This window comes from Sapajus apella, unplaced genomic scaffold, assembly GCF_009761245.1.
Source record: "Sapajus apella isolate SASKATOON/1434 unplaced genomic scaffold, GSC_monkey_1.0 scaffold133, whole genome shotgun sequence".
NCBI lineage: Eukaryota > Metazoa > Chordata > Mammalia > Primates > Cebidae > Sapajus > Sapajus apella.
The window spans coordinates 238,109-249,300 of NW_022437073.1; the positions used below are offsets into that span (position 1 = coordinate 238,109).

At 40.7% G+C, this 11,192-nt stretch overlaps 1 protein-coding gene and 1 pseudogene across 1 annotated transcript in view; both read right to left on the minus strand.

Annotated features, from left to right (window-relative positions):
- The window catches only part of FRRS1 (ferric chelate reductase 1), an 83,591-nt gene extending 73,779 nt beyond the window's left edge, over window positions 1–9,812 (minus strand). Inside the window, exon 1 of the mRNA XM_032262920.1 lies at window positions 9,237–9,812. The gene's annotated coding sequence lies outside the window, so the exon portion shown is untranslated. The remainder of the gene's footprint in view (window positions 1–9,236) is intronic.
- Window positions 1,172–1,320, minus strand: LOC116539814 (annotated as a pseudogene).
- Window positions 9,813–11,192: the final 1,380 nt, after the last annotated feature.

Genomic DNA, 11,192 nt, shown 5'->3' on the forward strand with positions numbered 1-11,192 from the left:
TGAGGGATAAAAGGAAGTAGAAATAGAAGCAAGTGATATTGTGGGACTGAGACAAGCCAGTCACTCAAATGACATGAATGGCATGTTCCTAATAAAAGCAACCAAAGTGGCATAAGACTATGACACTGTGCCTGGCCACATCAGCCCATATGACATGTATAAGATAGGGATAAAATGCTTCCTTAGGAGACTAAGAATTCAGACTTGCTATTTTACTTTGCCTTGTTTCACCTTGATAAACAATCAAGATCTAATGATCTGATTTTCCTATTTCTTGGCAAATCTAGTTTTTTCGTTTGTTTGCTTTTTGTTTTTTTGTTTTTTTGAGACAAGGTCTCACTCTATTTCCAGGCTGGAGTGCAGTGGTGCAATCATAGCTCACTTGCAGCCTCAACCCCCTAGACCTAAGCGATCCTCCCACCTCAGCCACCCAAGAATCTGGGACTATAGGCACACACCACAACATGCCAGGCTAATTTATTATTATTATTATTTGTAGAGATGACATCTTGCTATGTTGCCCAGGCTGGTCCTGAACTCCTGGGCTCAAGCAATCCACCTGCCTCAGCCTCCCAGAGTACTAGGATTACAGGTGTGAGCCACTGCATTCAGCCTAAATCTAGTTTGGCTTCTAGCATACTAATCAGAGTTTTTTTACGTATTCCAATGGTAGCCTGGTTTTGTTTCTCTTTCTTTCACCACTCACCTGACACTCTCACTCCAGTCTCTTCCCTGCCATCAGCCAGCAACAGAATTGCGTACTGATCACACCAGTTATCTAGGTGCTTTGGAAAGCTGTTTGGTAACCAAACACTCTCAGCTGCCTCTCCAGGTCTAAACAGCTAACAGACTGTTTTCTGCTGCACCAGGGGGCCAAGTTTGCTCTTCTCTGGCCTATGATGAAGTATTTTAAGATGCTAACAATAATTCTCTAAAAATGGAGCATTGGATAAATTCTTGATTTGAATTATGGATAACTTTACCTCTCCGAGGGCAAGGGAAGCAACAGCCAGTGCTATTTCTCTTAACCCTGATCAACATGAAAAGTTGGTGAATACAGATAGAGAAAACAAGAAAAATGGACCATGTTTTTCTCAAGCCCATATTATGTTAAAGTTTTTAGCCAAGGAAGAGGCCACATTTCTTTTTTTGTTTGTTTGTTCAGTCTCTATATAGACTTTCAAATTCAAAAATTGCCAATGCTGACTATATTTTTAGTTGTCATGGAGGGGTATTGGGAAAAGTTTTCAATTAGCAATAATCACAGTTTTGATAAACCTCATTGGCTACGATACCATGATACTGCCCCTGCACAAAACTAGAGATCACATTTATCACAATGCTTTTTATTTTCTTCTCATTCTTTCCTTTTTTTAAGCAAGTATACTGTTTTATTCTAAGGGAACAGTTCTGTGGTTTAAACCCAAAAGTGGTTGAAAACCACAGAACAGAAGGGATGGTTTAGATATTTCTCTTTTGGTTTTCTTGATGTTTTCTCCTCCCCCGGGAGGGACAAAAAGTAATTTTACAAAATTTTAGGAGATAATTTTTTTTTGAGACAGGGTTTTGCTCTGTCACCCAGGCTAGAATGCAGTGGCACCATCTAGGTCTCTCACTGCAGCCTCCATCTCCCAGGCTGAAACAATCCTCCCATCTCAGCCTCCGGAGTAGCCGGACCACAGGTACTCACCACCATCCCCAACTAATTTTTAAGTTTTTTGTAGAGACAGGTTATCACTATTTTACCTAGGCTGATTTTGAACCCCCACACTCAAGCAATCCTCCTGTCTCAGCCCCCTAAAGTGCTGGGATTACAGGCCTGACTCTCTTTGTCCAGCCAGTTTTAGTAAAATTCAAAAAGCAAATAATTAGACACACATGTCAAAAGCTACATTTATGAGGAATAACCAATAATTAATCAACATCTTATGAATAAATTTAGGGTTCTGGGCTACTCTGTGGACTAGCATGCAAATGAAAACCTGATACAGTCATTTATCAGCGTATTGGTTGTTCTCAGCTAAAATATACTGATTTTTTTTCTTTCTGGTCTTTTATAACAATGTATTTACTATGCTAACAATATTTGTTTTTTCATACAACTACAGAAGGGGAAAATGTTGTGTTTAGGCAAACCACAAAATTCATATAGTGGGGACTATTTAACATGATGTTTCTGGATAGTTTATTGGCAGACTTATCAGACAATTCAATTATTTGTTCTCCATATCAAGCAAGGTATGGAAGAAGTTTTCGAGTCAGAAATGACAAACAGATGGAATTAATGATGTAGAATTGGGGCAGATTTACTTCTTTCATTCAGCTCATGGTAACAAAAATGAGAATTGTTATACGCAGAGACAGAAGCATCAAGTATACGATGTCAAAAGGCCTTTTTTAAATTTTACTTAAATGTCTTTCATCTGTCAAAAAAAAAAAAAAAAATGAAACCCTGCCACCCCCACCTAAAAAATGAGACCTGAAAAGTCTTCCAAAATTAAAATTTTTAAGAGGCTTTTTGGTATCTCTAAATTTTGTCATAGGGTCAAATTAACCGTAACTAAAGCAGTTCTGTGATTGGCCAACATCATAAAAGCTTGAATTCAAAATTTTGCAGGGGCCAGGCACAGTGGCTCATGCCTGTAATCCCAGGTCAGGAGTTTGAGACCACCCCAGTCAACATAACAAAACTCCGTCTCTACTAAAAACAAAAAAATCAACCAGGCATGGTGGACACCTGTAATCCCAGCTACTCAGAAGGCTGAAGCGGGAGAATCACTTGAACCCAGGAGGAGGGTATTGCAGTGAGCCGAGACTGCGCCACTGTACTCCAGCCAGGGCAACAGAATAAGACTCTGTCTCAAAAAAAAAAAAAAAAAAAAAAATTTCAGGGAAGAAACTGAAAATGAAGATGAGGGAACAACAGAGACCACATTTCTTAATTATATTTTTAAGGGCCTATTTAAAAAGGTTGGCCCAATGGTTATCAAAGTGTAATCCACCAACTAGTGGGAACTTGTTAGACATGTTGTATTTGAGGCTCACCTCAGTCTTCCTGACTCAGGAACTCTGAGGTGGGACTTAGTAATTCTTTTAGGGAGCCCGTCAGGGGATCCTGAGGTAAGTTAGTTAGACAACCACTAGTCTAGAGGAAAGACTGCTATGCTTCCATGAACAAAGACTCTCAGAGAGCAGCTTCCAAGTTCACAAGAACTACCTGGGGCGCTTTTGTCTTCGGTTTTGTTTTCCAATAAGCCTTTTGTACTTCTAGCCTTGTGCTTGTTTAAATGCAGGTTCCTGGGCTTCTCCCCAAGAGAATCTGATTCAGTAGGTCTGAGGTGGGTCCAGAAACCTCATTTTAAGAAACTAGCTGTGTAATTCTGTTGCAGGTGGTCCACAGATGACTCTGAGACGCCATACTCATTGGTCAGCTCTTAGTCCTAATAGAGTCATTTGACACAATTGACCACACCTGCCTCCTGGAAGCACCTTCTGCCCGCTAGTCTTTCTTGGTATTGTGTCTGCCTTACAGACCACTTAATCTCAGTTTCCTTTACTGAATTCGCCGTTCTTCCCAACCTGTAAATACTAGTGTGTCCTAAGGCGCACGCTCCCTATCTATTCTCTTTTCCATCCATGCTCAATGCTTTTTTTTTCTTTTCTGAAACAGAGTCTGGCTCTGTTGCCCAGGCTAGAGTAAAGCGGTGCAATCATGGCTCCCTGCAACCTCCGCCTCCCTGGCTCAAGCCATCCTCCCACCTCAGCCTCTCAAGTAGCTGGGACTATAGGTGTGCACCATCAGGCCTGGCTAATTTTTGTATTTTTTGTAGAAATGGGGTTTGGCTATGTTGCCTAGGCTGATCTTCAACTCCCAGGCTCAAGCAATCCACCCAACTTAGTGTCCCAAAGTGCTGGGATTACAGGCGTGAGCCACTGCACCTGGCCCGTGCTCACTTCTTAAGTACCAATGACACAGACGTATTTAATATATCTCCAGAAATATGTATCAAACAGATACCTCCATTCAGATATTTTAATGACAGCTAAAATTTAGTATGTCCAACACTGAATTCTTGCTTTCCACCTTTCAGAGCTGCTCTGCCCGTCTCTCCAATTTTCCTATTCCCACAGATGCAACCACCATGCTCAGTTTCTTCTGGTTGCTCAAGCTAGAACCCTAGAAATCATTCTTTATTCCACTTTTATATTCTCACTCCAAATTCAACCCTATAGCAAATCTTTCTCTCTCTCTCTCTCTTTTTAAAATATGTCCTAAATCAGGCCAGGTGCAGTGTGGCTCACACCTGTAATCCCAGCAACTGGGGAGGCCAAGGCTGGCAGATTGCTTGAGTTCAGGACTTTGAGATCAGCCTGGGTGATACGGTGAAACTTCAGCTCTACAAAAAAAAAAAAAAAAAAATTAGCCGGGCATGGTGGCGCCTGCCTGTAGTCCCAGATACTCAAGAGCCTGAATGGGAGAATTGCTTCAGCCCAGGAGGTGGAGGTTGCAGTAAGCTGAGCTTGCACCACTGCACTCCAGCCTGGGCAACAGAGTGAGACTCTGTCACAAAAACAAAAATATGTCCTAAATCTGCCTATTTCTAACCTTCTTCACCACCACTGCTCTATTCCAAACCACCAGTATTTCCTTTCTAGACAACTGTGACATCCTTCTAATTGGTCTCCCTAACCCCCTCTTGCATGACAGGTTGGGTGCGCCTTCTAAATTTACAGCATGTCATTGCTCTACTCACCAGCCTCTACTAGCTTCCCAGCTCACTTGGATATAATCCGAAGTTATTATCAAGACCTATGCATGATCCAGTTCCTGACCCATTCCTAAACTCAGCACTATGATGCTCTCCCTCACTCTGTTCTCCAACCTTTCTGCCCTCTTTGTTCTTCCTCTGTCGAGCCAAACACATGTGCACTACAGGGTCTTTGCACTAAATGCTTCTTCTTCCTAGAATCTACCATTACCACCCTCACCCATACACCAGATATTTGTACCCACCTCATGCTGCTTTTACTCAAGTCTCATATCTAGGAGACCCTCCCTGACTACTTGGATCAGCAAGCATTCAACTAGAGAAACAGAAACAGTAGGAGATGCATATTAAGAGATTGATTGTGAGGAATTGGCTTACATGATTGTGGGGGCTAGCTGGGCGAGTCTGAAATCCATAGGGCAGGTTGTTAGGAAGCAAAGGCTGAAACTCTCACATGCAGGCTGAAGCTGCTGTCCAGAGCTGGAATTTCCTCTTCTTCAGAGAAGCCTCAGCTTTGCTCTTAACAGATTGAATCAGGCCCACACAGATTCCCTAGGATGATCTCCCTTTCTTGGTGCCAACTGATTATGGCCTTTGATCACCTCTACAAAATATCTTCATAGCAACACATAGATTAGTGTCTGATTGAATAACTGAGGATTGCAGCCCCGAGAAGTTGACAGATAAAACTGCCCATCCCAGTACTGTATTTAAAATAGAGTTCCTTATAACTCTCTACCCACTTATCTTGCTTTATTTTCTTCACAAAATTTATCACTTCCTGACATCATTTTTATGTTTTTTTTTATGTATTAGCTACTCACCTACTACAATGTAAGATTCACCAGGAAAAGAATTTTGTCATTTGATTGATTTAGCTAATATTTGTTCAAATAATCTGCTTTTGGACATAGTGTTCATTTCTGCTATTTTATTACTATGACCAATGTTCGTATGAAAATCTTTACACACACACGCATATCTTGGGTTACTTTTCCAATTTTTAATTTTTTTTTTTTGAGGCAGAGTTTTGCTCTTGTTGCACAGGCTAGAGGACAGTGGCATGATCTCAGCTCACTGCAGCCTCTGCCTCCCGGGTTCAAGTGATTCTCCTGCCTCAGCCTCCCGAGGAGCTGGGATTACAGGCGTGTGCCACCACACCCAGCTAATTTTGTATTTTTAATAGAGACAGGGTTTGTCCATGTTGGACAGGCTGGTCTCAAACTCCCAACCTCAGGTGATTTACCCACCTCAGCCTCCCAAAGTCCTGGGATTACAAGCATAAGCCACTGCACCTGGCCCAATTTTTAATTTTTGTAAGTATTTTGGTTTTTCCAATCTAGTTTTTCTGTTAGATTTTAATGTCCGGCTTATAGAAATTGACATTTATTTTCTTCACTTTGGTGAAACCACTTTCTCTTAGCTTTCTTCCAATGGCTCTGACATCCTGTCCTCAGGATCCCACATGGACTTCGACTTATACTCTTAAATTTTAGGCTTTAAACGTTAATGTTTCTTGGATTTCCACTCTCAAACTTATTTCTCCAACCACCCATTCTCCAAGCTACAAACATGACGTTATTCATAGTCTTCTCTTTTCACTTAACCTCCATGTTTTATTGACTAATTTTGACCAAAAATACCTCCATAATTATTCATAGTCTTTCACAATGTTTTATTCCCACTACCACTATCTTAATTTAGATTCTCATTGCTTCTTACCTCCTGACTTGTCTCCCTGCCTCTAATCCTAACCCTCTCTGATCCATCCACAACACAACAATGGCTGTATCTTTCAGATATACAAATCATCATATAATTTCTCTGATTAAAATATTTGCCTGCTTAAAATAGCATTCATGTTTAAAAATCTTCTGTTTTCACAATCAAGTCCAAGCTCTATAACATATCAATCAAAACCCTGAGGCATATGAACCCTGCTTACCTCTCTGGCACCATCTGTCACTTGCACACACACATTCTTTGCTCCCACCGTTCAAAACTTTTTGCAGTGCTCCAGATGTTTCAGGCAGCTTCATGCCTCCAGATTGTCCCACCTAATGTTTCCTCTGGGTTCTCCATCGTTTTCATCTAGCCAATTCCTTCCTGTCCTTCAAAACACAGCTCCATTATCTTCTCCTTAGTCGATGAATTAGGCTTATCTGCCTTCCGCTTGAGACTATAAGAACATTGTGGGCCAGATCTCTGTCTTACTAGACCTTATGATGCCTCTGCTTAGCAAACAAAAAGCAGTTGTTGGGCTAGCTGATTAATTAATAACCTGTCCACATCTTTGAATCTCCACCTTAAACCCAACTACTCCTCCACATAAATTTGCACATGCCGGGTCTTCTGATAGGTCAGTCTTTGCCCCTCCTTCCACCCCCAATTTTGCCTTTTCCATGTCTGTGTTAGTGCTCTAAGGATTTACCCAAGTCTTTCTATGAGTCTAACAAAAGATGCAGGAATATACCAGGAGCTCAGCCTTTCCAGTGAATAGGATCTAAATCTTCATTTAATATCCAAAGTGCCCTGAGCATATGTGTTTCCATAAGTAATCTGGCTGTGCCAGCCTCTGTGCCTGTTTCATTGACCCAGTTTGTGCACCGGGGCTTTCGCCTGGGTCTCCCTTCCTACTATTACAGCAACATTAGAGACCTCCCATGGTAACTTTTGTAACCTGTTCTAAGCTTTTTCTCTGGGATACCAGATCTTCTTTCTCACACCTCAGTCATTGGCTGGAGTTGTCATGACCAAAATGAGTTTTTGAAACCACCATGACACCTCATCTGAATTCAAATATTGCCTTTGGTCTAAGTCTTCTACACCTCATTGAACAGTGGAGGTTTCTCTGTGCTGAAATGCCAAACCAGAGGTGGGAAAGAGGTGGGGAATAAAGACTAAGTATCAGAAGATGGCAGCATGGGCAAGTTCATGCTGAGGAATAGTCTAGTTTAGGGTCAAATACTGGAGCATACTATACTTTGGATGGCAAGTTACTCATCAAAGTTATTTCTATGGTTTGATCAATTCTGCACAGAACTGTGCAGAACTACTGTATTAGTTTGTTCTCACACTGCTATGAAGAAATACCTGAGACTGGGTAATTTATACCCAGGAAAAAGTTTTAATTGACTCACAGTTCTGCATGGCTGGGGAAGCCTCAGGAAGCTTACCATCATGGCAGAAGGCAAAGGAGAAGCAGGTATCTTCTTCAAAGGGTGGCAGGACTGAGTGAGTGCCAGCAGGGGAAATGCCAGATACTTATAAAACCATCATATCTATTGAGACGTATTCACTATCATGAGAACAGCATGGGGGAAACTGACCTCATAATCCAATTACCTCCACCTGGTACCACCCTTGACATGTGGGGATTATGGGGATTCTAAGGGCTACAAATCAAGATGAGATTTTGGGTCAGGAGACAGCGATATCATATCAGCTATCCTCCTCCCCTTACCCACTGGCCTTTTGGTTGAAATTGAACATGCTTCACAACCAAACTTGCTTCAATTATGCTAAAAAGATAGTATATGGGCATTTCTCAAGATTAAATGTATTTAAGTCTGTAAACCAGAGCTGAATAAATGCTGTTCTGGTTTTCAAAAGAAGTAAATTAAATTCTACAAACAGCAGAGCTTGATAGCAAGCTCAAACTCTAAAGTGACTAAACTAAATAACATTTCATAAGAAAAACAAATGGTAATTACTAGGAGCAGCTTGGTTCATAAATAACTGATAATTTTAGATTAACCTCTTTCATATTAACCTTCTTTATCAAACTGGTTTCTCAGAAGCATGCCATTGACATAGCACAACTGGCCATCCAATAGCATTTATTGAGTTTTATGTCTTTTTCAAACTGGTTTTATTTTGGGATCAAGTTGAATGTCTGTGATGAGGACAGTAAATGCCTGTCTCCGCCCCTGCCTTTTAGCACCACTTTGATGCTTTTAGCCAAGTGTTCCATTCTAATGAAACATCTTTTAAAATTAAGAGTGTGGATTACATATGCAGGCTCCATAAAACTTTATTTGTATGAGGAATTGAGATACCTCCTGAAAGATAACTTATTTTAAAGAAATCAGGCACAAGCTGATTCAGTAACAGCCTTGGTGGGACAGAAGGAACAATTCTGGAAACAGAACGGTGTTTGTCAGTTATGTTTGTTTCCAAAAACAGTCCCCAAGAACTTATATTGCAGTCTTAGGAAGAGGGGAATGATATGAGTAAAACCAGAGAACTGTGTATTAATTATCTATTGCTGTGTAACAAATTACCACACATTTACTGGCTCAAAACAGTATACATTTACAGATGCTCCTCAACTTACAATGGGGTTACATCTCGATAAGCCCACCATAAGTTGAAAACACTGTAAGTCAGAAATGCATTAAATATATCTAATTTACCAAACATCATAGCTTTAGGTTAGCCTACCTTAAACATGCTTGGAACACTTACATTAGCTCATTATCAGGCCAAATCATCTGGAAACACAGTACACTGTAGAGTGCCAGTTGTTTACGCTTCTGATGGTGTGGCTGACTGGGAGCTGTGGCTTTCTGCCACTGCCCAGCATGGACAGAGAGTATCATACTGTGTATCACTAGCCTGCAAAAATATCAAAATTCAAAATACAGTTTCTGCTGAATACTTTTGTCACATACTAAAGTTGAAAAATCATTAAGTTAAACCACAGTAAGTCAAGGATTGTCTGTATAAGCTCACAGAATCTGGACATAGCTTGACTGGGTGCTCTCCATCAAGGTCTCTCATGAGGCTGCAATCAACGTGTTGGCCAGGACTGTGATCTCATCTGAAAGCTCAGCTGAAGAGGATGATCTGCTTCCAAGTTCCTGTGGTGGTTAGTGACATACAATTCCCTATGTTCTGTTGGATGGAGGGCCTCAATTTCTTGCAGCTGACAGCCAGCAGCCACCCTGTTTCTTTTCACTGAGTCTCCCTAGCATGGTTGCTTGCTTCATGCATGCAAACCCAGAAGGCAATCAAGAGAGTCTGCTAGCAGTAAATTAGCACAACCACTATGGAGAACAATTTGGTGGTTTCTCAAAAAACTAAAAATTAAGTTACCATATGATCCAGCAATCCCATCGCTGGGTATATACCCAAAAGAAAGGAAGTTACTATATTGAAGAGATATCTGCACCCCTACGTTCATTGCAGCACTGTTTACAATAGCTAAGATTTGGATTTACGAAACCTAAGTTTCCACCAACAGAGGAATGGATAGAGAATATGTCACACACACACACACACTGGAATACTATTCAGCCAGAAAAACAATGAGATCCAGTCACTTACCACAACATTGATGGAGCAGAAGATCATTTTGTTAAGTAAAATAACCCAGGCACAGAAAGACAAATATTTTATGTTCTCATTTATTTGTGGGATGTAAAATAAAAACAGTTGAACTCATGGACATAGGAAGTAAAAGGACAGTTATCAGAGGCTGGTAAGGATTGTGTGGGGTGCAGAGAGAAGGTGGGCTTGGTTAATGGGTACAAGAAAATAGAAGGAATGAATAAGATCTGTTTGATAGCACAATACAGTGACTGTAGTTAATAATAATTTAATTGCACATTTTAAAATAACTCAAAGAGTGTAAATGGATTTCTGTTACTCAAAAGATAAATGCTTGAGGGAATGGGTACCCTATTCTCCATGATGTGCTTAAATCACATTGCGTGCCTATAATCAAAACATCTCATGTACCCCATAAATATATGCACCTACTACACTCACAGAAATTTAAAAATAAAAATAAAAAAGAGAGTCTGTTAGCATACAGCAGTTACAATACTGTCCAGTGTAATTACAGATGACATCCTGTCACCTCAGCCATATTCTATTGGTTAGAAGCTAGTCACAGGTCTCATCCACACTCTGGGGAAGGGATTACATAACTCATAACTATCAAGGGCAGAGATATATGGAGCCCATTTTAGAATCTTTCTGCCTCAAACTGGTTCATCAAAAACTCTGAAAGTCACTGGTATCAGCAGCACGCTTTAGTAGAGCGTAACATAAGAGAAGAAGAAAGTATTCAGTTGTGGAATCTTGTTGTGAGTCTAAGAGCACAGAGAATCTAGAGGGACTTGGGAGCAATCTAAGGCTGAAAGATACTAAAACAAACTAAAATTCCTTGTATTTTTGCTTCAGACCAGCCTTTAACAGGAAAACACAAGGTTGAAGTCCATAAATGTAAATAACCACATGACCACATGATGGCAGTAGACGCCAAGAAATTGTGTTACATGCACATGAGGCCCGGAAGTTTATCTCCCTTTATGGCAACCCACGTTTTCCTTTCCGTCTGACCGCTGGAAGGACAGGGAGAGGTATCTAGAATCTTTCCACACACTCATCCCTGAAGCACTACCCATAAAGTATTAC